General features: G+C 58.8%; 1 protein-coding gene across 6 annotated transcripts in view; it reads left to right on the plus strand.

Annotated features, from left to right (window-relative positions):
* Positions 1-26,871, plus strand: part of ANKRD11 (ankyrin repeat domain containing 11) — a 155,566-nt gene that overhangs the window by 61,065 nt on the left and 67,630 nt on the right. For 5 of the 6 annotated variants that reach the window (XM_047789093.1, XM_047789094.1, XM_047789095.1 and 2 more), the window contains exon 2: positions 1,719-1,803. The exons of the other annotated variant lie outside the window; for it this stretch is intronic. The gene's annotated coding sequence lies outside the window, so the exon portion shown is untranslated. The remainder of the gene's footprint in view (positions 1-1,718; positions 1,804-26,871) is intronic. 6 annotated transcript variants of the gene reach the window in all.

Genomic DNA, 26,871 nt, shown 5'->3' on the forward strand with positions numbered 1-26,871 from the left:
AGAGGATTCTCAGTAGAAGCTGTTTTATCGGAATTTTGGAAAATTGTGTACTGTGCTTTTTGCTCTTTTTTGATACTAGATTTTGGGTTTATCTTCGAATAGTTGGAATTGCTTTGTTTTGAATGTAAAAATATTTGATGAATGAAAAAATGTTTTTAGTTGTCGGTGTACCTTTGGACTCCTAGTTTTGAGGGATAGAAATGCATTTTTTCTTTTGTCTTGTCTTTTTTGTTTGTTTCGTTTTTGTTTTTTCTAGGGCCACACCCTCGGCATATGGAGGTTCCCAGGCAAGGGGTTGAATCGGAGCTGTAGCCACCGGCCTACGCCACAGCCACAGCAATGCCAGATCTGAGCCGAATCTGCCACCTGCACCACAGCTCACGTCAAGACAGGATCCTTAACCCACTGAACGAGGTCAGGGATCGATCCCACAACCTCACGGCTCCTAGTTGGATTCGTTAACCACTGAGCCACGATGGGAGCTCCAGAAATACATTTTCTCAGTCCATCACAAAATGAAGCGGTGACCAGTCACGCAGTCCAGGGAGCAGTGCGTGGAGGGGACGAGGGCCTGCAGCCCGTCACTGCCGGAGCTGGGGAGGGTGTTCTGCCCCGGGTGTGAGCTGTAGGGCTTGTCGTGGTGCAGATGTGAGGACCGGGTTCTAGGCAGCCGGCGTCACCAGCACTGCCGGCTTCTGGAGGTGCTTCCCCAGTTGGGGGCCACCGCACCCCACTCCCAGGAGGAACCGTTATTTTGAGATTTATAACTGTTGGGTTTTCACTGATGTTTTACCGTATTCGTGTACGTCACATAGATAAGGTTTCATGTGCTTTCGAAGATGCCAGGGTGCTCCCCGTGCCCCTTGGAGCCCTTTCTCCTTGGGCGTTGGGGCTTTGCCGGTGTCAGGAGCGTGGTGCCCGCAGGGCAGGCGCAGAGGGGGGCGCGTGGCAGGGCTCCTCTGCTGGCACATCGCGGGCCTGTGCCGCACTGCCCAGGAGGCCACGTTCAGCAGCCCGGCTGTACTCCGTCCCAGGGACGTCCCTCGGGGGGCTCCCCCTGTTCCCGAGTGTCCTGTGCTGTGCTGGGAGGAGGTGGGAACACGGCTCCGACCTGGAACCACGTGGGCCATGTGTGATCTGAGCGGAGGTCCCTAGCTAGATGGAGGGGGGCAGTGGGTGTAGGGTGGCCAGGACTGTCCCCTTGAGAGGGACGGGGGAGCACAGACTGAGAGCGGCAGGCAGCGTGGGCAGTGCCGAGGGGGCCTCCAGGTGGCGGGGGGGCTGCAGGGGTGGCCGTGGGGGCGTTTAGGTGTTATTCTGAGCGTGACAGGAAGTCCTCAGAGGATGCATGATGGTAACTCGACAGAGGCGTCGTAATTGTGAGATTTCCAGCAGACTCTGAGGAGAGCATCTCTGGCCGGACCTTTGAGGGCCCCAGGCCCGACGCCCTGTTTCTGGGGGCAGCATTCGGGTGCTCGGGGGGGGGGGGGGGGGACTGAACTTGGCCTTTCTGAGCGCCGCTTGCCAGCAGTTCCTGAGAACAGAGGTGTGCGTGGGGAGGGCCCTCAGAACGCGGGGGCCAAGCGCCCGTTTTCGCAGCGTGCGGCCCGTCTGCGGTCACGGGAGAGGGAGGCAGGTGGTCGCAGAGGGAATGCCGGTGCCCCTGAGAGGGGCCTGGGGGGCCTTGCCCACGCCACTGACGCCGCGCTCTGTTTCAGGGTCCGCTCAGCGCCGCGGGCGCCGCTGTGGATTTATTCGCTGCCCGGCCCTCTTCAGCCTTTGCCGCCTGCAGCTATGGAATCGGTAAGTGCTTTGCTGCCCCGTTGTGGCCTCCGCGTTGCTTTGGGAGAGGAAGTATCCTGTGATGCTGACGTCGCCACGCGGCTCGTCTCGGGCCGGACAGGGCGGGCTTCGTCCTGGACTCGCTGCGCGCCGTGTGTCGGGCGGAGGTGAGCGTGAGTGGGCCACACGCAGCCTCCTGGGGCCCAATGCCAGGCGCTCTCTGGGAAGCGTGAAACGGGCCGGCAGCCTGGCCTCTGAAGGACGGTGCCCTTCGACTTGCTGGCCCAGCCCCCCCCCCCCCCCCCGTGATCGGGAGGCCGCTGCCGGGCGGGCCTCGTGGGCCCCTCTGGGGAGGCGGTGGTGGCCGGGCTGTGCCCTGCCCCGTGTCCTGCGCCCCAAGGAGCCGCTGGTCCTTTTCGTCCACGGTCGAGGCCAGCCCGTGCCAGCCTGTGCAGTTGGTTGCGGAAGGGCTCCGTGCTAGGCCGCCCTGCCCCCGGGCCTCCTCGCCAGAACTGGCTCTGCTCTCCCGCAGCCCCGGCCTGACCGAGCGCCTTGGGGCGGGGGTGGGGGTGGAAAGAACACTCTGGGCCGTTTAGCTTTTCATGCCTTGGGCAGGTGTGAGTGTGTTCCACCAGACTGTCCCAAAGTGTGTTACCGGTTGTGGTGGTGTTTCTAGCAGACGGGAAAGACACCTCCTTCATCCTTCTTCGCGGCCATCCCTGTCTCAGGCCCCTTCGAAGTGGACCTGGCCGGCCCCTTCGACGGGCCGCGGTATTTCCTTGGCGCCGGATGAGGCATGATGGAAATAGGGCCTTTGGTGTCTCTTACGTCGGCATGGGATCGGTCCCTCTTTGTCTGCAGGGTGGTCTGGGTTGGAAAGAAGGCAGCCCGGCGTGTGGGTGCTGGTGGTGAGGAGGGCAGGACGGTGGTGGGCTGGGGACCCCCCAGGAGTGCCCCTGCATTCACCTCGGTCGTCACAGCCCAAGACATCAGGACTGGCCTCGGGAGAGGTGGGGCAGAGGGGCGCCTGTGACATTGGCCTTGATCTCCAACAAAGAAGAACAGTGTGCTGCCGAAGTAGTCGACTCGACTTGTGTTTGGTGAGCCGCGATGAAACGAAAGCCAGTTAGGAGCAGTTCCGCTGCGGGATTCTGGGGCTGGCCGACGGCACGGGTGGGTTGAGGGCAGCAGGTGTGCTCGCGTGGGGAAGGTTCCCCGGCGTGGCGGAGTTGGCTCTTGGTGGTACCGTGTGGTCGTGCTCTGCCGTCCGGTGCCGTTTCTCCCTCTGTGCCCGCGACTCTTCTCTTCATGCTCATCACGATGGTCTTCCGAAGCCCACGGTGTCTGGACTGACTAGAGGCCAAGGTGCCAGTGCGGCTGCCCGGCAGGGAGCCCACCTCCCGGACCCGCAAGTCCTTTCTGGCATCACAAGGCACAGTTTGAGAAGAGGGTGGTTGTGTAGGCTCTCTGGTGCTTTTTCGTGGTCATTTCTATCATTCGTACGTAACTGGTGGTTTTCAAGTTGGCCTCGTAAAGGACGCGTGGCAGCCGTTTAGACGGGATGTAGGATGGTTCTTTCCGGGGAGGAGTCTCCTGCTGCCTCTCGCCTCCCGTCTGGGGATCCGTGGGGCTGGCGTGGGTGGGTTCTGGGCTGGGCTGGCCCCGAGGTGTTCCGGAAGTGCTGGGGCTCCAGGGTCTGGTTCCTCCTGGGGGGGGGGGGTCCCCCTCCCCCCATCCCTGTGAGCCGATGATGGCGAGACTCATTTTAAAGGTTTCTTTAGAGATTAAGTGACACTGTTTATGAAAGGAAAGCTCAGTGAAAATCGAAGCTTTAAAATAATTAGGTTTAGTTTTTGTTTTCTTATCTCTAGCCAAACACTCTAGTTCCCTCTGACAGCTGGAGTCATTCTCACTTGGTTAACACCTTTCTTGGTCAAGCAGAAGGGTCAGAAGTGAGGCGGTGGAAGTGGCTCTTGAGGGCCTGTTCTCCCGGGTCCAAAGGCGCCTGTGGACAGGGCCAGAGTGAGGCTGCCACACCGGCGGGGGGGCGGGGGAGTGTTGAGCCGTCCTGACCCCCGCCCCCCACACAGGGATGTGACAGTCACTTACTGAGAAAAAGGGGTTTTGAGTTATGTTTCCAGAAACAAGCTGGTGTCTCAGAGTGGCTTGTTGTAATAATAAAGGCAGTTGTCTTTCTGAATGAGGCTTGGCCCTAATGGTTTATGTTTTTAATGGAACACTTCTATTTAAAGGAGGGACTGTTTTGGAGTTCCTGTTGTGGCTCAGCAGGAATGACCCTGACTAGTATCCCTGAGGATGTGGGTTCGATCCCTGGCCTTGCTCAGTGGGTTAAGGATCTGGTGTTGCCGTGAGCTGTGGTGTCGGCCGCAGGTGTGTCTTGGATCTGGCGTTGATGTGGCTGTGGTGTAGGCCGGCGGCGGCAGCTCCAGTTTGAGCGCTAGCCTGGGAACTTCCATATGCCGCGGGTGTGGCCCTAAAATTAAAGTAAACTGGAATAGGAACGTGATTACGTTTTAAAAGCGGAGGTACGGTATGGTATTACGCAGGTTACCGGTGTACGGTGCAGTCAGCCCCAAGTTTTAATGCTGTGCTGCATTTATAGTTATTACAAAATGACCTCTCTCCGCCTCGCTGAAGTGTGGAACTGTGCAAGGTGTGCAGAGCTGTGACAGGCCTGCTCTGTTGTGTCCCTGGAGCTCCCTGTAGAGAGCTGTGGACTGCAGGCGCCCAGTCCCTCTGCCTGCTGCCCCCACCTGGGGTTAGAGGGTGGGGGTCGGGGAGGGTCCTGTCCTTGGCGCCCTCCTGACAGGCCGTGTTGCCGCCTGGTGTTGGAGCCCCTTCTGGGCAGGTCTTTCTGCCCCTTGCGTGGTAGGAGTGGCGTTTTGCTGACCTTGCCATCACCCAGGTGGCAGCTGGGCAGTGGTGGCGGTGGCAGTTCATGGTTACAGCACATGTGGCCGCTGGAAGGTCTGTCCCGGGGCTTGGCGGCTGTTTCCGTGGGCAGAGGTTGGGCTGGGCTGCATTTGCAGGTCGCCAGGAGCTTGAAGGTCCTGATGCTAATAACACAGTTACCTTTTTAACAAAAATGTTCGTCAGGATTTAACAATAGATAACAAAGCACATTTTGCTTCTTTCTCACAGAAACATGCATAGCTAATTATGCCATATAACTTGAGTATTCTGATTTTTTATTTTTATTTTATTTTTCTGGGGCCGCTCCCGCAGCATATGGAGGTTCCCAGGTTAGGGGTCGAATCAGAGCTGTAGCCACCGGCCCACGCCGGAGCCAGAGCAATCCGGGATCCGAGCCGCGTCTGCGACCTACACCACGGCTCACGACAACGCTGGATCATTAACCCACTGAGGGAGGCCAGGGACCGAACCCGCACCCTCATGGTTCCTAGTCGGATTCGTTAACCACTGCGCCACGACAGGAACTCCTCTGAATTTTTGAATGTGATACATTTTTATAGTAATTTTAGAGTGTTTGAGTAATTTTAGAGTTTTTAGGCTCCCTTAGAAAATACAAAATATTAGATGTCATTTAAGGCAGATTTCATTAAACGCATGCGTTTTGCTCGTGTAAAAACTGGCAGTTGTGTTCGCATATGCACCCCCTGAAAAAGTTCTCAGGCTCCCCCGCCCTGGCCCTTGTGGGTCAGGAGAACTCAGGTCCTCTCCTTCCAGGGGTTTGAGGTGCCGGGAGATTTGATGTGCCCAGCGAGGAGGGGGTTTGGAACCAGGCAGGTCGGAGCAGAAAGGGAGGGTCTGAGCCCAGCCTGTGCCCCGGCAGGGGCTGTGCAGGGGCTCTGGGTCTTGGCTCTTGGGGCCCTGTCCTCCCCCTTGGGGTGTTCCTGGCCGTCGGGGCTTCCAGGCCTGGGGCTCAGCCGCAGGCGGAAGGAAGGCGGGCCGCTGGAAGGGTTGCAGACTGTGCCCCGCTTCTCCCGGCACCTGTCCCCTCCGTTGGCGGCTGCAGGGGCTTTCGAGGAGCCGTGCTGATTGTATCCTTTAATGCCATCCCAGGTGGAAGCTGCCTAAAGCCTTCCTCCCTGCTTTGTATTTGAGGTGGAGAGACTTGCCTGTATCTGCCCTCCAGTAGGCCCCCCAAGTTCTGTTAAAATTGCTCTAGGCTTGACTGCTGGAACCACCCCAAGCCCACCTCGCCTTCCTGCTCTAGCGCAGGGACGGGAGCTCCCCCTGCAGCCCGCTTGGATCTTGGGGGGGAGGAAGGAGGCGGGGAATGGATGGAGGGCCCGCGTCTGGGGATTGGCCAGTGGCCAGAAGAGTTCGGAGGCGCCTTGGTGGGTGGGCCTGTTGAGAAATGCGGTCTCTGCTCAGTCTAGAAAGGCACCTCCGTGGTTTGTGTTGCCATTGCAAGGAGGGTCTGGGCTCTGTTAGTGCCACAGAGGTGGTGGGGGGGAGGTTTGAATTGTGTGCTGGAAGCGGGGGTGCGGTGTCTGGTCAGCAGAGTCCTCTGCAGTCCGAGTTGTCGCAAGGCGCCCCCCAAGCTGTGTGGGGGATGCAGAGGTGGAGCCGAGGGCCCCCGGGGTCACCAGCTTGAAAGGGGAGCAGAGCAGAGCAGCGCTCCGGTCCCTGGCCCGATGGTGCCGGCAGGCGCCCCGGCTGGGGCTGGGCAGGGTCTGCTCCCGTGGCCTCGGCCGTGTGCACGCCCTTTCTCTAAGAAACCCCTCGTGGAGGCCTCTGGCCGCATTCGCAGCGGAGCCGGCATGGAAGGCGGTGCTCACGCACTCCTTGCACAGCCCTGCATGTGCTGCGTGCTGTGTCTGCAGAGGCCGGGCAGGGGCGGGAACCCGAGGGCTGGAGGAGCGAGAGGGAGAGCTGTCATCAGGTGCGTAAGCTCATCTGACCTCCTTAGGCTAAAACCCTCTCGCTTTTCATTGAAAATCCCTTTTCTTTGTGTTGAGGCTGTTCTTTTCACCCCAGCCTGCAGGACACCTCTCTGGCTTTCTTCTCCAGTGGGGGCTAGTCCAGGCTCCTGCTCAGGGGTCTCCGGGTTGGGGCTTCTGTGTCGCCTGGCCCCTGTGCGCCGGCACTGCCTGCTGGTTTGTACCCTTCAGGAGCTTTGATGTCTGTGAGAGGCGCAGACGGCCGGTACCTCTGCTTAGGTCCTCTTCTCCCCGCACAAACCCCAAGAAATCGATAGCACCTCCGTGTTTTATGCTCAGCCCCCAGGCCTGGAGGATGGGGAGTAGTTGGGCTTTCAGGGCTCCAGAGCCGATCACAGGCAGAATGAGTGGGTCTCGGGGCCCTTCTCTCGCTAACGAGGGAGAGCACTTGCTGGCACCTGGCTGCGAGTGTGGCCCAGGCGCTGGGCAGGGGGCACCGCTTCGCCCTGGGCAGGTTCCTGTGCTTAATGAGCTGCACAGGCCCAGGCAGGACCTGGGTCCGCGTCCCTTGGTTCACGACAGAGTCCGTTTGAAGGTCCCGAACCTGCTGTCTTTTGCTTCTCTTGTCTGTTCACACCTTTTCCAGTCGCCGCAGAGTCGTCGCTGGACCCGCGGCCCCTGGAGAAGCTGGCAGTGCCCTCAGAGTCTCACCGGCATGGCTGTGGCAGCCTGGGTACCAGCGGCTCCTGCTGTCTGTGTCTGCGGTGACCTCTGTGGCTGGGGGGACAGCTTTGCTTGCTGCTCCGAGCTTCTGCTCCGTGGCCTCTTCACTGATGTGGTCATTGAGCAGTTCAGCGGAAGATGAGTTGTGGCCTGCAGACCGCGGAGGCGGCGTCTTTGCCCTCTGGCCCTGATGCTGGTCAGGTGGGGCCGTTGCCCTTGGGGTGCGGTGGCAGGGCCACCAGGCCTCCTGGACCTCTTCCTCGCTCCCCGCAGAGCCTCTGGGCACAGGGCCTGCCTGTGGCCTGCCTGCTCCCCCACCTCTTCTCGTTCTGCATCCCCGGGAGCGCCGCCTCTGCCCCGGGACGCATGGCGTTGTCCTGTGTCCTGTCTCAGGTGCACGGTTGCCCTGTGAGCTAGAGAGGCGGCCAGGCCTGTCTTCCAGGAAGGCTTTGTCCTCATCCGCCATCCGGGCAGACGGCGGCTGCACCCGCTGTCCTCGTGTGTCCGTCACCCTGGCCCTCCCACCAGGGGGGGGTCTCTCTCCCTCTTCAGCTGTCCTCTCCCCACGGCCCGGGGGGGCGCCTTCGCACCGGCGGCCTTGGCTGCTCCCCCAGGACTCGCTGCCAGTGCCTGCGACCTGAGTGTTCCTGATGGGGCCTTCCCCGCGGGAGGGCTGGGGCGTGGCTGTGCCCTCGGAGCCTGGGGCCGGTCCTGCGCTGTGGTCCGAGGGGGGTCAGGACACACACAGCCAGGTGCAGCCTGGCCTCGTCCGGTTGGAGTGTTGAGGTTCGCCGCGGTGCACCCCACGTGTCGCACCGTCCCGGGACCCTCGTGCTGGGGCTGGTGTGGGTCCCCAGGGCTCCTTGGAATGGCCTTTAAGATGCTAAGGGCAGGCGGTCCCATTGGGCTCCACGGGGACTCATGTTGGATCCCCGCCTCGTTGCCGTGAGCTGGGGTGTGGGTCACAGACTCAGCTCGAAGCCCGCGTTGCTGTGCTGGGGCCGCCGGTTACAGCTCCAGTTGGACCCCGAGCCTGGGACTCTCCGTGAGCCGCGGGTGCAGCCCTAGGAAAGGCAAAAAGACAGAAGAAGAACCGAAGGGCAGCCTTGCCTTGAATGCGGTCTGTCCCGGGGAGGCTGCTTGCCGTCCTGGGTGAGGACAGGCTCCGCAGCGGCTCTTTGCACCGACGCTTGCTTTCTCTTCCCTCTGCTCCGCGTGGGAGCTGTGTCTCAAGCGGGCGACATTATTGCGAGCCCGGAATCTGCAGGCAAAGCTGCTCTGAAGCTCCCTTGGAAATGTCCTCACAGAGAGATGACAGGTCGTTTTCCTGAAGTTTCCCTCCCTCTTGGCCTCAGCAGCCTCCCCAGGCTCGCCAGGTGGGTGGTGCTGCCTGAGAACCTGTGACGGTGGCCTGGGGTGTGACACCCTGGGTGGTGTGGAGAGGCGAGACCATTAGATGCTTCTTTTTGGAAGTGTGACTCCAGTTTTATTTCGACAACAAACTGCATTTATGGTGGCCCGTGAGCTCCGTGTCCCCAGTCCAGAGGACGGATGGTGGGCTTGTGGTGAGCAGCGTGCCCCCAAGGTGGTCTCTTCTGGGCAGCGTTTGGGAGCCAGGTGGAGTTCTGCGTCCTGGACCAGCCCACGAGCTTGGGCAAGGGCGATGCCGCCGGTTTGTGCTCCAAGGGAAGGCCGGGCTGTGGCCAGAGGACTGGGGCCTGTGTGGCCACTGTCTGTTCCCGGCCCTTTTGCCCAGACCCATGACCCTTTGAGCTGATGCTGCGTTTTCTGATGCGCTGGAAGAACACAAGAACATTCTGTGGCCGTTGGTGCTTTAGAAGCGGACCGGCCTTTCATGCGGGAGGCTGGCGGGTCTGCTCTTTCCAAGTGCCCAGACCCCCGCAGCCCCCTGCTGGATCTGCCGGAGCGTCTGCTGCCGGGGAGCAGGTGGCCTGCAGCAGGGGAGTGGCACCCGCCTGTCGGCTGGGGCTGGGGCTGGGCCCCCCCTCCCCAGAGGCTCGGCAGTGTTCGCGGTGTCCGCGTGGACAGACTGCGTCCGCCATCCCCGCCCTCAAGCCGCCTTTGTCTGGGCTGGCGCTCGGGGCCTTCAGAGTTTGCTCGATCTCTTCCAAAGCCTCGTGCAGGAACTGTTGTTGACTGTTGGGAGGTTGGTGGTGGATTTGGGGTTCTCAGGAAATGGAGCTGGTGTGGAGAATGAGCCCTGCGTCCCCCACAGTTGTCACAGCCTCGCTGGCACCTGCGTCCTAGCAGGTGGCAGCACCCTCTGTCTCTCTGCCCTGCTGCACTTGCTGCGGTTCCAGGGAGATTGCGGCCGCGCTTTGACCCCCGGGGCTGGGGGACGGGAGCCTCGGTTGCAGACGGGCTTGTCTGCCGCCGCCTTCTCGGATCGAGAGGACGGTTTTCAGGGCAGTGAACGGTAGGGATCTGACCTTTATGTTAAGAGTTGGGCTCTTGAGTGTCTTCGAGGAAAACCGGGGCTCCCATCCCTGAAGTTGTCTGTGTCCTGGGGCGGCGGCCACAGCCCGCAGCCCTGGGGGCCAGGAAGGGCTGCCGCCGGTTCCTCCCGAGGCCGGGAGGGTCTGTCCCCGGCCTCGCCCAGGTCCTGCGTTCGCCGGCTCCTCGATGTTCTGGGGCTCGTAGAAGCGTCACCCCACCTCTGCCTCCATCTTCACCAGGCGTCTCCCCGTGGGCGTGTGTGTGTCCAGTTTCCCCTTTTCATAAGGACACCCCTGGTCCTGGGGGAACACCCACCCCCGTGATCTCACCTCGACCCGCACAAGGACCCGGGTTCCAAATGAGGCCGCCTTCTCCGGTGTTGGGGGTTAGGGCCCCACAGCAATTTGAGGGGGGGGTGTCCACAAGTCAGATGATATCACTTAATGTAAATTAAATTAAGAATAAAACAGGGAGGCATTCCGGTCATGGCTCAGTGGTTAACGAATCCGACTAGGAACTGACCAGGAACCGTGAGCTTGCGTGTTTGATCCCTGGCTTCACTCAGTAGGTTAAGGATCTGGCCTTGCCATGAGCTGTGGGGTAGGTTGCAGACATGGCTCGAATCTGGCATTTCTGTGGCTCTGGCATAGGCTGGTGGCTACAGCTCTAATTGGACCCCTCGCCTGGGACCCTCCATAATCCGCGGGTGTGGCCCTAGAAAAGACAAAAAGACAAAAAAAAAAAAAGAATAAAATAGGAGTTCCCTCTTTGGTACAAGGGGATTAATGGCGTCTTTGCAGTGCTAGGACGCAGGTTCAATCCCTGGCCCTACACACTGGGTTAAAGGATCTGGCATTGCTGGAGCTGTGTTATAGCTTGGGATCTGATTTCTGGGAACTCCGTATGCTGTGTGCCGGCCAAAAAAAGATTTTAAATAAATAAATAAATAAATAAATAAATATATATATATATATAAATAAAGGGAAAACAAAATAAAACAAACATACCCCTCAACATACGGAGGTTCCCAGGCTGGGGTCAAATCAGAGCTTAGCTTCTAGCCTACGCCACAGCCACAGCAACACTGGATCCGAGCTGCGTCTGAGACCTACACCACAGCTCACAGCAACACTGGATCCTTAATCCATTGAGCGAGGCCAAGGATCGAACCTGCGTCCCTGTGGATCCTAGTGGGATTCATTAACCGCTGAGCCATGATGGGAACTCCTAAGAAATGAATTAAAAATAAGAGAACTTTGATAATCTCCCACCACTATATTGCCCCCCCCCAAAAGAATAAAATAAAAATCGTTTGTAATCCTACTATCCAAAGATAAACATAGAGATGAAAAATTTTGGCGTTCCCTTGTGGCTTAGCATAAGGATCTGGTATTGTCACTGCTGTGGCTCTGGTCATAGCTGTGGCATGGGTTCAGTCCCTGGCCCTGGAACTTCCACATGCTGCAAGCGTGGCCCCCCAAATTTTTTGGACTATGTGCATTTCACAAAATAGGGATCCGACTGTATATAAACTTACATGTTCTTTACTTTAAAACTTAGCATTACTTTCCCATGACATGAATTTTAAAATGTGACTTTTAGTGACTCCATAAATCTAGGGAGCAACATGTACAGTATGCCTGATGAAAGTTTGATTTTCACATTTTCTTTTCTTTCTTCTTCTTTTTTTTTTTGGTTTTTTTTTTTAGGGCCACACTTGCAGCACATGGAGGTTCCCAGGCTAGGGGTTGAATCAGGAGCTGTAGCTGCCGGCCTGCACCACAGCCCCAGCAACGCTGGCTCCTTAACCCACTGATTGAGGCCAGGGATCGAACCTGTGTCCTCATGGATGCTAGTCAGGTTCCTTTCTGCTGAGCCTCAACGGGGCCTCCCTGATTGTCACACTTTCTGGTAAAGGGAGAAGAGGCCTTCGCCCCTTGTACCCTGTCTGCCTCCGCGTGGCAGAGGGTCCTGCGGAGGTGAGAGCTGGGCACTGGGTGGGTCTGGGGGCGGGCCCAGCCCTACCTGGCCACCTTTGCTGTGTAGACCGGGCACACCCTGTTCCCTTCGGGGCCTCTGGGCCCGCACAGGGAGCTTGTGTCAGGAGGCTCCCTTTTATTTTTCCCCCCAGTAACTGACTTTATTTTTTAGAGCAGTTTCAGGCTCATAGCAAAATCGAGCAAAAAGGTCCAGCGCCTTCCCTCATACACTCCCTGCCCCAGGCCCATTTGCTTGAACCAGGGACCCGCCCTGGCAGCCGTGACCACCAGGGCCCACAGCCTGCCCTGGGCTTTCTTCCGGACGGTGTGTCCATGTCACGGCCCTGCAGCGGGTCCTTGGCCTGGAACACGGCCGCCCCGCTCGGCCGCCCTCCCTCTCCCCCGCCTCTGCTGGCCTTTCCCTTCTCCGTAGCTGCGCCTCTTCCAGAAGGTCCCACGTGGAATCATAGCGCCTGTTCCGGCGGGCTGCTTCCACGCTGCAATATGCACGTTCCCGCGCATCTTTCCACAGCTTAATTGCCGAGAAACAGCCCGTCGTCAGGATGCCACATGCCCGGTTGCGCCGGTCGCCTCCGGCCGGGCCCTCGGATCGCTGTTCGTGGTCTCTCTGGTCTTCTCGGGTGGGAAGTGGACAGTGAGGAAACAAAGCCAGCCTGGAAGAGGGGGTGCTGCTGCCCAGAGAGCCCTGCACTGGGACAGGACGTTGCTCGAGACAAGTGCCGCCTCTGCTCAGGGGACGCCTGAAACGCCTGGTGCGGAAACAGCCTGCACGTCGTCAACACCGGTTGAGCTGGTGATAGGCGACAGGGAGCAGGGCGGCCTCAGGCGGGGTCTCTCCTGGCTCTCCGAGGGCGCACCCCAGTCCAGGGCGGAGCACCCTGGCCAGACACTCGGGGGTGCGTGACCGTCCGGCTTCTGTGTCTTTGGCCGCCGCACCCCTCCGTTCTCTTTTTAGAGAGAAGGCTGGTAACGCCCCCCCTGGGTTCAGGACACGTAGGGTGTCGTGGGGTCTGTCGCTCTCTCACGGGGTCACCGGATCCTCCGGACTCACTGTGGTTCTGGTAGCCACCTTGCGGCAGCTGGGGCCCTGGGTCTGGAGCACTCACCCCTGGGCTGCAGCCTCAGCACTGGACTTCGTCTCCTTGTCTGTAGACTCATGGGTCCGCATCTTGCTCACCTCGACGCTCAGAGGAGAGTCTTGGGGCGGGGCCTGTGAGAGGAGGCCATCGGGTCTCTTCCACTGAACCAAGAGGACGAAGTCCCAGCCGTGCCCCAGCCTGAGGCGTCCGGGCCTCTGGTGTCCTGCGTTCACCAGGGTCGAGGTGACGGAACAGCAGACAGACCCGCCTCCCTGCTCCCGGCCCCTCCACGCTCCTGACACCAAGCAATGCAGGCCCCAGGTCTGCTGTCACCAGGAAGATGGGCCGGTGCTTTGTGAGAGGCTGCTAGGTTTGGTGTGTGTGGGTCTTGGCTCTCTTCTCGCCTAGCTGCCACTGTTTTCGGTGGGGGCCAGGGAGTGGGACACTCGAGTTAAGGGCTTGTCTTTGGTGGTGGTGGGGGGGGGGCTGGAGTGGCCATCCCCTGGGGAGCCTGTCCCCTGGGGAACTCACCGTGTTGTAGACGTAGGGCGCGCCCAGAGAACTGTCAGCACTTCATTTGTTTTGGGTTTTTTTTTGTCTTTTTGTCTTTTCTTGGGCTGCTCCCGCGACATATGGAGGTTCCCAGGCTAGGGGTCGAATCGGAGCTGTAGCCACCAGCCTACGCCAGAGCCACAGCAACTCGGGATCCGAGCCGCGTCTGCGACCTACACCCCAGCTCACGTCGTCGCCGGATCCTCAACCCACTGAGCGAGGCCAGGGATCAAACCTGCAACCTCATGGTTCCTAGTCGAGTTCGCTAACCACTGAGCCACGACGGAAACTCCTACTCACTTCATTTGAAAGTGGGAATAATAAACCCGTTGCCCGTTACTCTTAAGTAGCAAATGTCATGGGGTGCTCTGGCTAAAGTATACCAAAAACACGTTGTTGGAACAGGGAAGAACACGTGAATTGCTTTTTGGTGTGATTTTGGAGTTTGTATTTGATAAGACACCAAAACCCAGCAAAAGGTCCTGCGCAGGTCAGGGGCAGGGTGGGTCCTGCCCTCGGCCACGCGCTGCTCCTCCTCAGCTCGGGATCTGGGGGCACCGGGCTGGGCGACTGATCTGCTGCCATGGGCTCAGTGAGTTCGTGCTCCCGGAGGCTGATGTGATTGATTTTTCTTCTTGTTTCTGTTGCTGCCCCTCTCGTCAGAAGGGCCTGGAAGCCCTCAGAAGCTGCCTGGCCGTGGGGTTTGCCCAGTGGTGATATGTGACCGGATGCCTGAGCTTTCGCCTGGGCGGTGAATCATCACGGGCACCAGTACATCAGGCGGTTCTCCTCCGAGTCCGAGTGTCATTTTGGTCATTTTCCAGAAGCAGTCTGCCAGATGCTCCTGTCTGTGTGACTAGGGTTTGTTTATCAGCCGTTCCCCCACATCAGACCCTGTCCCCTGAAAAAGTGCTTTTGCTGGAGACACAGCAGCGAGGCTGCAGGTCCGCTTGGAGTTTTGTCACATAGGATGTGAAAAAGGTCTGGAAAGGCTGGGTGTTTAATGCCAGTAATGACTGTGGCTTCACTGAGATTCTGAGGCAAACGGGACCATCAGCTCTGTGTCAGCGGTGCTGCCGTCCCCCGAGCTGAGAAGACAGTGTTGCTGTGAAAAACGGTGCTGAAGGGCTGCAGGTCCCCAGAGGTCCTCGGGCGCTTAGTGAACAGCTGTCCTCAGCCGTCGAGCCCTCGCAGCAATGAGCTTGACCCCAGCACGGTGGCCTCGGGGCTCATCCGTCCCTCGGAATCTCCCAGCCTTGGGGAAGCTCGAGAGTGTGGGCGCATTTGTCCGCAGTGCCCACACAGTCCCCGGGGAGGTGACACAACCCCCCCCCCCCCCCCCCGCCCCCGTCCCCGTAGGGCTATTGCTCACCGGGCCGCTCCCCTTCCTTGGCGCTCAGGCCACTGGTGGAAGGCACTGCAGCACAGGCCGGCTGGCCTGGAGCACCGCCCCCGGGGCTCTGCTCCTGGGAGAGGCCAGCCCTCCTCTGGGCTCATCCTGTTTTCTCCCTCTTAAGAAGCTGTCTCAGGAATTCCCACTGTAGCGTGATGGGATCTCTGAAGCACCGGGACGCAGGTTCCATCCCCAGCCTGGCACAGTGGGTTAAGGATCTGGTGTTGCCACAGCTGCAGATCCAACTGTGGCTTGGATCTGATTCCTGGCCTGGGAACTCTGTATTAAACAAACGCACACACCCAAAAAGAAGCTGTTTCAGAACTGACTGTGCGTCTGGTGTTTTTAGACCCTGATTCTCTTGGATCATTTGATCCATGTTACTTTCTCTTGACTCAATTTAGTTTTGTTTTTTGTAGTTTGTAGGTCAGCCTCATCTCTTGATCTAAAAATTGGCCCTTTTTTTTTGGGGGGGGGGGGTCTTTTTTGGCCATACCCACGACAAATGGAAGTTCCTAGGCTAAGGGTCTCATCGGAGCTACAGCTGCTGGCCTACACTACAGCCACAGCAATGCCAGATCCGAGCTGAGCCTGTGACCTACACCACGGCTCACAGCAATGCAGGGTCCTTAACCCACTGAGCAAGGCCACAACCTCATGGAGACTAATTGGGTTCATACTGCTGAGCCACAGTGGGAACTCCTAAAAATTTGTCTCTGTTTTTCTAAATTTTGCAGATCTTATTTATATATTTATTTATTTGCCTTTTCTAGGGCCGATCCTGTGGCATGTGGAGATTCCCAGGCTAGGGGTCTAATTGGAGCTGTAGCCACTGGTCTACGCCAGAGCCACAGCAACGCAGGATCCGAGCCGCATCTGCAACCTACACCACAGCTCACGGCAATGCCGGATCCTTAACCCACTGAGCAAGGGCAGGGACCGAACCCGCAACCTCATGGTTCCTAGTCGGATTCGTTAACCACTGCGCCACGACGGAAACTGCAAATCTTGCAGATCTTTGAAGGTGATCTGGATTGCAGTGACTAGAAGTATACTGATACACATTTGCTGGTTTGGAGAACTTTTTAGAGTTACAGAGTGCTGTAAACTCAACCTTTACTTTTTTCTTTCTGAATTACACTGTGACGAGACCCCGAGTTTCTAGTGGTGATGGAGCTGATCCTTTTCAGGGGGACGTAAGGACGCGGGACCTTTCCCGATAGGTCAGTGGGGGCCTGTGTCTGACTCTTCAGACCATCAGTTCTCGTTTGCTTTTGCTTCAGCTTGAAACGGGTCTTTGCTTTGTGTCAGCCACTTCCCCTGCTTCCTGTGACGTGGCAGCCTGGGGGCGTGTGAAGCAGGTGCGGCCCAGGGCGGCATCCCCGCCCACCTGGAGGCTGCGGGGGAGGACTGGCCCGGGGCCGCCCTGTCTCCCACCCTGGGTCTGCCTGTGGATTCCGGACCTCTCCCAGCGGCCGTGTGCCTGAGCGGTGGCAGCAGAGTGGAGGGAACTCAGCTGCAGCCACCCCAGCTCTGTAGGGGCTGCTTCAAATCTTTTGGGGGTGGCCCTTGCCCGATGCAGCTGACACCCGTGTTTTTCATTTTTTCAGACCCACATGGGTTGTTCCACTCTCAGCCCTCTTTCCTGTGACACTCGCCTGCCCGGAGGACAGGAGGCGGGGGGCAGGCAGGGGGCAGCACCGTGTGAAGGTCTCTGTCCACCTGGGGCTTTGGGGTCTCGCCTCGCAGTTCTTCACAGTAGGTCCTGCGCATTTTCTGAACTGCTTGCTTTGAGGCTCTTTTATGAGTTGGGAGCCAGGGGAGGAACACGTTGATACCCAGGTGCCCTTGTTGAATCGGGTGCAGGGGGACCCTCTGCTTGTTCTAGGTGACAGGCAGGCTCCCCCATGGCCGTGTTCCTTCTTTGCTAAGGGAGTTGTTTAAAATCTGTTGGCAGTGCTCCTACGTCCTGTTGAGGAGAGAGGGCCCTGGGACATTTTCTGTTTCAGGAGTTGGGAGGTTTGGAGGCCCTGGCTCTGGGCTCGTTGCAGCCCTGGATGGGCAGCCGCTGAGCTTGTTTATGTCGTAGGGTTGTGGACAGGCCTGTCCTCTCACCCCTTCTGGGGCGTGGTTGGGTCAGGCTGTTGTGGTGTCGCCTGCCCGGCTTAGTGTGCAGGGGCTGTTTCCTGAACTGGGATCGGGCCCCTGAGCCCTGGTTGCTTCTTCCCTGCTCCCCTTTTGCTTAGAAAGTGGACCAGGAGAGAAAGGAAGAAATATGCATTATTGTTCTTTCCTCTTTTTTTTTTTTGGCTGCCCCTGGGGCATGTGGAACGTCCCATGACAGGGATTGAACCCGAGCCACAGCCCAAGCTGCTGCAGCGACAGTGCTGGACCCTGAACCTGTTGCACTACAAGGGGACTCTGACGGTATTTTCCTGATTTCCTCTTCCCACCCAGTGTGGGGAACCCGAGGAGCAGTGGGAAGGAGGGAGTCTCCCTGAAACTCCACCGTCCGGGTGATGGGTCTCTTCACGGCCCCCAGGCAGCTCCCGGGTTTCCATGCGTCTGTGCCGTCAGTTTTCAGAGAGCCATCGAAGCCTCTGGAGGGTGGTTTCTGTGCCTTTCTGTGCAGGTCTGTCACTTTGCACGGATGTTTGTTTCTCTGGCTGCCCCTGTGGCATGTGGCGTTCCCGTGCCAGAGATGGAACCCGAGCCACAGCAGTGACCATGCCGGATGCTTCACCCGCTGCGCCATCAGGGAGCTTCCCTTTGTTGTGTCCTAGAGCTCAGTTTTGTTTGAGACTCTGCCCCCACCCCACCCCCCTTTTTTTTGCTTTTTAGGGCTGCACCCATGGCACATGGAGGTTCCCAGGCTAGGGGTGGAATAGAGCTCCCGCTGCCTCTGCCGCTGCCGGCGTCCCCCACAGAGCTCACGGCAACGCCGGATCCTTAACCCGCTGAGCAAGGCCAGGGATCGAACGTGCGTCCTCATGGATCCTCCTTGGGGTCGTTGCCGCTGCGCCTCGAGGGGAACTCGGCAACCTGGTGTCCCACCGCTGACGACAGTCTGCGCTGTGCCCGTAGCGGCTCTCTGGGGCCGGCAACAGCCTGCGGATCCTTCCGCGTCTGCCGGGCCCTCCGTCCTATCTTTCCTGCCCGGAGGGTCGCCTGCGGGCAGCCCGCAGCTGAGGGGCGCTTTGTGCAGAGCCCCGTCCCGCAGGCGCCCGCGGGGCGGGTGGCCGAGTGCGGAGGCCTCCTCTGCTCCCCAGCGGCCCTGCCTGCCGCCTCCCTTCCCGCCTCGTGCTGTCGCCGCGCACCGGCTGCGGCCCCGTGTGGCCTGCGCTGCCCCTTCGGCTGCCTCCCTTGGGCTGACGGCTCCCCGCGGCCTCTCTGGTGGCCGTGTCCTTGCGGGCAGGGTTGTGTGGTGGGCGCTCCCCCGTGGCCCAGCCCGCAGCTCCACGCTCTGTTACCTCTCACTCGGACTCTGCGGGGCCTCACGGTGTCCTGGCCTGGGGTCCCGCTTCTGTCCCAGGCACCCCCCACCCCCCCCCCACACCCCGTTGCTCTGAGCTGTCTTGTCCCCTCGGGCTGCTGTTTTCGGCAGCCGCGGTGGATCTGGAGGCCAGCAGGCCAGCAGGGAAGGGGTTTTGGTGCTGGAGGGAGGGGGCCCCAGAGGTGAAGGGCCTTCGCGTCACACCCGGTCATGTGCGGCCGTCGCCGGGACTCCTGGCGTCCAAGCTCAGCGGCCTGGAGGAGGGGTGTCTGCCAGGTCCCTGCTGCACAGCCGGGGTCACCGCGCCTGAAGAGACGGCGGTGCTTGTTCGGCTTGACATCGTCTGTGCTGTCAAGGCTCTCACTTGCCTTCTTCTCTCCTTTTTTTTGTTTGTTTGTTTGTTTGTTTGTTTTGTTTTTTGTCTTTTTGCCATTTCTTGGGCCGCTCCCGCGGCATATGGAGGTTCCCAGGCTAGGGGTTGAATCGGAGCTGTAGCCACCGGCCTACGCCAGAGCCACAGCAACGCGGGATCTGAGCCGCGTCTGCGACCTACACCACAGCTCACGGCAACACCGGATCGTTAACCCACTGAGCAAGGGCAGGGACCGAACCCGCAACCTCATGGTTCCTAGTCGGATTCGTTAACCACTGCGCCACAACGGGAACTCCCTTCTCTCCTTTTTTCTTCTTTTTTTTTCTTTTTTTTTTTAATGGCCACGTCCTCAGAACGTGGAAGTTCCTGGGCCGGGGATTGAACCCGAGCTGCAGTTGTGACCGACGCCATAGCTGTGGCAGTGCTGGATCCTCTACCCGCTGCGCTGTGCCTGGGGTCGAACCAGCTCCTTGGCCGCTGCAGAGCTCCCGGGTCAGCAGGAGCTCCCATGCTTCGTGTTGTATTCAGTCGTTATGCTTATAGAAAGCCTTGCCATGTGGGTTTTCTTACTTTTTGACCCACATTAAAAATAGGCAGACTGTTCATCCTAAGCCCGGCGCTACCTTTTTTAATCAGCAAGGGCTTCATTCAAACAGCTCTGATCTGAGGAGAAGGGAAGACCGTGTGGCAGCCTCTTGGCTTCCTTTGCCAGCAAATAGGACAGAACTAGTCACTGTTACCTTGCGTGACTGTGTTCCTTAAGGTTTTACAGTCAGTCAGTTGCTCCAAGGGGTTCCTGTCCTTCCGTCAGGTGGGTTAAATGTGAAGCTCTGCCCTCTGCGCTTGGCCGTCGGGTTTGGGGGCCCTGCAGACAGCCCATGGGGACGTGATGGACCCGAGGGCAGTTCTGGCTCCCAGCGCCTCTGGCGCCCATGACCCTGGGACTGCACGGGGAGGACGTGCTCCCCGCGGCCCCAGCAGGGTTTTCACACAGGCAGGTCACTGCCCATGGGGGGCTTTCTGCTACAGAAATGGAGAACAGGAGTTCCCGCCGTGGCTCAGCAGGTTAGGAACCCAACTTGTATCCATGGGGATGCAGATTCAGTCCCTGTCCTTGCTCAGTGGGTCAAGGATCTGGCGTTGCTGTGAGCTCTTGGTGTAGGTCGCAGACACAGCTTGGATCCCGCGTGGCTGTGGCTGTGGTTGTGCTGTAGGCCGGCAGCTGAAGCTCCCATTCGACCCCTAGCCTGGGAACCTCCATGTGCTGCGGGTGTGGCCCCAAAAAGACCAAAATAAAAAAAAAGAGAGGGAGAGAGAACAGTGCCAGCCGGCCGGGCTAGTTTTCTTCCCGAGGCTGTGGTTGAGGGTTGCACCTGAAGTGAGTGGAACTTCTGCAGTCTCTGGAAAAGCCTGACTGAGAGCCTGGTCCTCTGGTCCTGGGTTGCCGTTGGGGGTCTGTCGTCCGTCCCCCCTGCCCCCGGCCAGGCTCTCCTTTCCACCCAGAGGACCTGCGGGCGCCCTGGGTGCCCTCTACCCCAGGGTCCCTGGGCGGTGGCGCTGCCACTGTGGCCCTGGCAGGAGGTCCTGGCACCGAGGCCTCTGGGCGTGGCAGCTGCTCAGAAAGGGCTTGGTCCCCGTGTCTGAGTGTGCCATCTGCCCAGGTGCCGTGGCCTTGGCCGTGGAGAACTGCATTCACCGCAGCCTCTCTTGGAACCTGTTTTCAGAAAAGCTGCAGCGGAAGAGTGAGCCAGCTGGCATCTGGCTGGCCTTCAGAAGCTATTTAGTTGGTGTTTTCTCAACTCAGTGGTCTGATTAGAAAATAGTGAGAAGAATAAAGTTTACGAGGCGCCGAAGTCTGTCTGGTTTGTTGTTCAGCAGTTGGGAGCTGGTCGCCCTTGCGAAGGCAGAGTCTGTGTGGCTCTGGGTGCTGCTGGCTGCCTTTGTCCTGCGCTTTGGCTCTTGGTGGCCAGCGCGCCGTCCCGGGAAGAGTGCCAGGCTCGTGCCGCCCTCTCTCCTGCTGCAGGAGTGTGTGCGACTGTCGTCGTGCTTTATAGAAACCGATGGCAGCCAAGTCTCAGGTGCCTTGTACAGCCGCTCCCAGGCTCTGCCAGGAACAGCCGCCTCCTCGAGCTCACTCGTTCTCAGGCGTCTCCTCCCCTTCGTGCCCACACACCCTCGCGGGCCATCCCTGGCTCTGGCAGGCGCAGGGCTGTGGGGGTGGGATGCTGCAGACAGGCAGTGAGGGTTGCTGGGAAATGTGTAAGCCCAGAGCTCCCCTGGTTGAGGTAAAATGAGGGAAAAAGCAATTCCTCTTCCTTTTTAATTTTTATGGTTTTTAAAATGATTTTTATTTATTTTTCCATTATAGCTGGTTTACAGGGTTGTGTCAGATTTCTCCTGTACAGGAGTTCCTGTCGTGGCTCAGTGGTTAATGAATCCGACTAAGAACCATGAGGTTGTGGGTTCAATCCCTGGCCTTGCTCAGTGGGTTAAGGATCCGGTGTTACCGTGAGCTGTGGTGTAGGTCGCAGACAAGGCTCGGATCCCGCGTTACTGTGGCTCTGGCTTAGGCTGGCAGCTACAGCTCCGATTCGACCCCTAGCCTGGGAACCTCCATGTGCCACAGGAACAGCCCTAGAAATGACAGAAAGACCAAAAAAAAAAAAAAAAAAGATTTCTCCTGTACAGCACAGTGACCCAGTCCTTTTTTTTTTTGGGGGGGGGGTGTCTTTTTAGGGCCGCACTTGCGGCATATGGAGGTTCCCAGACTAGGGGTCGAAGTGGAGCTGCAGCTGCCGGCCTATACCACAGCCACAGCAAGGCCAGATCTGAGCTGTGTCTGCGACCTACACCACAGCTCACAGCAGTGCTGGATCCTTAACCCATTGAGCGAGGCCAGGGATCGAACCCGCAACCTCATGGGTCCTAATTGGATTTGTTTCTGCTGCGCCACGAAGGGAACTCCTCTGTTTTATTCCCCCTCGGTGATACTGAGATATAATTGACACTGAGCCTTGTGTAAGTTTCAAGTGTGTTGAGAGATGCCCACAGTGAGTCTGGGCACCATCTGTCGCCACACGCACCGCTACAGATGTTGTTTCTTGCTTAGGATGAGAGCTTGTAAGACGCCCTCTGGCCTTTTCTCCCCTCACCTTGCCAGCCTTCTGTTCATGGGCCTGCCGCCCAGCTCCGGGGGCTGGTTTTGGTCGGGGAGTTGTGTTCTGGGTCTCAGCTTGAGGTCCATATCCAGCCGATGGCTCCCACCTTAGTCTCTGGCTCAGAGCAGGTCCCACACAGGTAGTTCCTGCTCCAAGGGGAAGGTTCCACACAGGTCTCGCCTGCTTCCCAGGTGAGCTGGGCCTCCTGTCCTGTGTCAGCACACACCCAGGGGCCCCCACGGCCGTGCCTGTGACAGCCTGACCCTGGCAGGCAGGCTGTGTCTGGGTTTGGCTCAGAGCCGCGTTTGCAAACAGGTCTGTCCGTGGGGTCAGGCCATTCCAGGAGACGGTCCCGGGGCCCGAGGGTGGAGTCTGGGACAAGCCTGCGCTCAGAGAACATTGTGTCTCCCAAGGGCAGTGGCACATTCAGGACAGAGAAGGGCTGTTTAGGGCTTCGACCTGCTCACTGCCTCCCTCAGCGGGAGCTGCGCCCAACAGGCTCCCCAGCAAGGGGGGTTCCTGCAGGGCACGAGTGGTGTGACCGTAGTCGCCCGTCATCCTGGACGCCGTGTGGGGAAGGCAGACGGGAGGGACGGGGGCGGCGGCTTTCCAGGAGCAGTGGACCTGTGTTCGTGCCCACTTGGTGTCAGGGTTTGTTCACCCACCTGCTGCATCTGGCATCTGCAGAGGCTGGCGCCTCAGTGCAGCCTCGACGTGCTCGGGCCTCCGAGTTCCGGCTGCTTCTGGTGCAGCTTTAGTCCATGGCGACTCTGTCACCACGGACACCCAATAAATTGAAGGAGTTCGCACGGCGTCACGCCGTGGTCGGGAATCAGGCAGAAGCCACCCCGACGGGAAGGGCGGCTGCAGTGTTGTTTGGTCCGCAGTGTCCAGCAGCGGTCCGTGTGTCCTCTGTGCAGGGGGAGGCGGTGGTTTCTCCTCAGCGTTGCTGGTCCCTCAGGATGCAGAGAAGCTGGGACTCGAAGGCCCACCCTCCCCGCAGAGTTGTGGTGTTGAAACGCCCTCCAGGGCCTTCAGGGCTTCTCGCACCCTGCCCAGCACAGCCCGTGTCTTTTTTGCCTCTGGTCGCTGGTATGCACTTCCAGGTGGCAAGAGGCTGTTGGCCCTGCTCATTGAGCAGCTGCCTGAAGAGATGAGAACTGGAAAGGGGGGCTGGTCCCAGGAGGGAGGGGTCGCGAGGCCCCCAGCCCCTCCCCCCGGGAGCTGTCCGGTGGCGTCCCCTGAGGCTGTGGTCACCTGTTCATGACGTGGGTCTTTCCCCACGTTTCGCATTCAGCTCTTCAGGAGAGGAGGTGAGCACTGGCTGTACCACCCTGGGACTTTTTTTCCCCCCCGTCGTCTTTTTTTTTGCTTTGTAGGACTGTAGCCACGGCATATGCAGGTTCCCAGGCTAGGGGGTTGAATCAGAGCTACAGCTGTCGGCGTACACCACAGCCACGCCGAATCCTTCACCCACGGAGCGAGGCCAGGGATTGAACCTGCAACCTCATGGTTCCTAGTCGGATTCGTTTCTGCTGCACTGTGAGGGGAGCTCCAGCCCTGGGACTTGGGATTGAATCCCAGCTTTTCTGCTGCGAAGCAGAGTGGTTGGGGCACGTAGGTTGGAGTGTGGGTCCTTCCATGTTATAAATCAGTGTGGAGCCCTGTAGAGCGGGTCTGGGGGTCAGTCCTGTGTTTTGACCTGAGTTGGGGGAAGTCTGCTCATGGGTGGGGCTTGTAGGCTTCACGGGGCGGGGCTTTTGATTGGTGTTTTGCTGGAGACGCATTCCTTTCTTTTCTGTGTGTGTGTGTGTGTGCACGCGTGTTTTCACTCTTTTTACCAGTAAACACGTAGCACATGCTGCTCCTGTTCTCACGTTGCGGTTGTTGAGAGAGGTCCTGCCTCAGCGGATTCACTTTTCTCCCGCCCTGAGCCCCGGGCCTGACCGTGCCTGCGTGAGCACATCCATCCATCACGTGAGCGTGCTTAACTCTGATGAGCTGCGTGGTGTCAGTGTTGAAAATCCAGACAGGACAGAGTTGCAGGACCCAGCATGGTTGAATAAACAAACGGTCTTGCGTTTTGAAGACTGCACTTTGACTTTCGCGGTAGGCTGTACAGCGGGGACAGAATGTTGACTTCTGGACTTTGAGACAGCTCTTGGGCAGCAGAGGCTAGAGCCGAAGATGCCCTTCACCTTGGCCTGGCATCCCCGGCAGCGGCGGTGGCCCCTGGCGGCAGCGTTGGATGACTTGAGGGCTGCAGGGGAAGAAGGAGGTGGGTCAGAACAGGCGTGTGTTGGGGGCGTGTATCTTGGCCTCCACAGCACTGCTGCAAAGAACTTGGACCTGAAGGCTCTCGAGTGGTCCTGGGGGGAACAGACAGGCATGCTGTCACCAAGTGAGGGACCTGCGGCCAGTTGTCAGATGCCCTGAGACCTGACACCTGCCCCCGGAACATCAGTGTGGGGCTGCAAATGTCCTCTAGACAGTGGATGATAACGTGAATCAGTTGGGGTATGTGTGTGGGTGTGTGTATACATACGTGTGTGCAGGCACACACACTGACAAATACTCTCCAGTTTGAGTTGGAGTAGCTGACGGGTATTAATTTCTCATGGTCTGGCTCTCGGACCCTGTGTCTGCTGGAGCCTGCAGGTAGGGTGCTCTCTGGCTTGCTCTGGACTGTGGTTGGACGGAGGGCTCCTTGTCTGAGCAGACCTTGCAGGCTGTGCTTGAGGCTCTCTGCTGTTTGCGGTGTAAACCTGTGCCCTGCCTGCCACCCCTGAGTGAGTCCCTGGCTCAGGGCACTGGGCAGCGGAGGGCAGAGGGTCTGGGTTCAGGCACTGCTTTCCCCTCTGCCTGCACGGATTGAGGCTGGTTCACGGGAAAGTAGGTGCCCACGCAGAGCCCTGGCGGTTGGAGGCCTAGAGCTGGGGAGCAGGCCCGGGCCCCCGTAGGCGCTCCCTTGTTCCAGGTGGCAGGTGCAGCCCCTCACAGGGAATAGGGCTGGTGGACGAGGTCCCGCAGCCTCAGGACAGGATTAAGGCTGTCTTTTCATTAGGGTTGGAACCGTGTCATCTGGCCTCTTTCATGCACAGAGTACTTGTCATGCCCTGCTTTTTGGTGGTGGCTTGAGCTTGCGGTCCTTCCAGCAGGAGAGCAGTCGCCCTTCCGGCCGCACGCCCGGGCGTGTTGGCCGGTTCTTGGTGTCCTTCTTGCTGTGGTCTCTGATGTCACCCGCCGTGCTCATGGCTTTTTGGATTGGTTTCTTACCATCTGCTCAGGGCTTGGGCCGGGGACCTGTGCACATGGTGCCTGGTGGTCTGGCCAGAGCATCCCTAGGGCGCTGCCTGCGGTTGTCACCGGAGTGTGGGCAGGGTGTGGGCCTCGCAGGCCTCAAGGCCTTTGGGCCGGAGCCACACAGGTGCTGTCCTCCTTCACTTTATGTTTTGTCTTTTTAGGGCCGCACCGGCAGCATATGGGCGTTCCCAGGCTAGGGCTAGAGTTGGAGCGGCAGCTGCTGGCCTGCACCACAGCCACATGGGATCTGAGCCATGTCCGTGACCTACACCACAGCTCACAGCAACGCTGGATTCCCCACCACTGAGCAAGGCCAGGGATTGAACCCGCATCCTCATGGATACTAGTCAGGTTTGTTACCGCTGAGCCTCAGCGGGAACTCCCTGTCCTTTAAACGCTGGCCCCGCTCTCAGGCTAGGCACTTGGGCAGAGCCTGTCACGTGTCGAGCTTGTGTCCCGGTTTCTCTGCTGCTCCTGGACCGCATCCTAGCAAGAGCCGTGGCTCTCAGCCCCGTGGTCTTTCAAGCTCCACTGTCACCTTCTCTGGACTCCTGCCCTTGGACCTGGGTGCTGTTGATTATTGCTTTTCAACAAAGACTCGTTTAGCTCTACAGCCCAAATGTGGGCTCCGGGGCCCAGAGCACCTCCCTCCGCCCCCCCGCCCGCCCCCCCGAGGGTGTAGGTGTGGCCTCGTGCGGGTCCTGGGACAGCCTGGCGGCACACCTGGAGGCCGCGGCCCTCAACCAGCCCCGGAGAAAAGGGACCCCAGGGCGTCAGCGCTCTGCAGCCGGGTGCCCGAAATGGCATCTTTCCTGGCGAAGTTCTTGGTGGGAAGGAGAAGGTTTTATGTCTGCGTGCATGTGGGCCCGAGTTGAGCAGTTGGGAGGCGTAGAAAATAGGGCGGTGGGCGAATGAAGGTGCGGGTGTGTCCTGAGCCCCGAGGATTGCAGACTGTGAGAAGGCAGGTATCTGAAGCAGGTCATTCCTTTCTTTTTTGTTTTTCTTTATTTACAAAAAATACGCATTAGTATTTCTTTCTCTTTTTTTTATTTTTTATTTTATTTTTTTTTGTCTTTTTGCTATTTCTTTGGGCCGCTCCCGCGGCACATGGAGGTTCCCAGGCTAGGGGTCTAATCGGAGCTGTAGCCGCCGGCCTACGCCAGAGCCACAGCAACGCGGGACCCGAGCCGGGTCTGCAACCTACACCACAGCTCACGGCAACGCCGGATCGTTAACCCACTGAGCAAGGGCAGGGATCGAACCCGCAACCTCATGGTTCCTAGTTGGATTCGTTAACCACTGCACCACGACGGGAACTCCTGCATTAGTATTTCTTAGGAAATTATTGGACGCAGTTAGAACACGGGTGGAACTGATGTCCCACTTGGCCCCTTCCTTCAGCCCCAGTTCTCTCGAACCGTGGGAGCCCCCGCCTTAGGGGAAACCGAACCTGGCGATGGGCAGCCTGCTCAGAGGTCAAGGGTCAGTTGCACCAGCCAGTGTCCGGACACCCTGACAAGGGCTGGAGCCCTCGGTCACTTCATCCAGGCTGTGCCTCTCCAGTCCGGCCGCCTTTTCATCCCATGATCAGTTTTCAAGGCGTATCCAGAGCCCCATTCAAGTTTGACATTTGATCTGTTTTTTTTTTTTAAATTCTTCTATATGTACTTCATTCCGCTCAGGAAGCGGT

This window comes from Phacochoerus africanus, chromosome 8, assembly GCF_016906955.1.
Source record: "Phacochoerus africanus isolate WHEZ1 chromosome 8, ROS_Pafr_v1, whole genome shotgun sequence".
Lineage (NCBI taxonomy): Eukaryota > Metazoa > Chordata > Mammalia > Artiodactyla > Suidae > Phacochoerus > Phacochoerus africanus.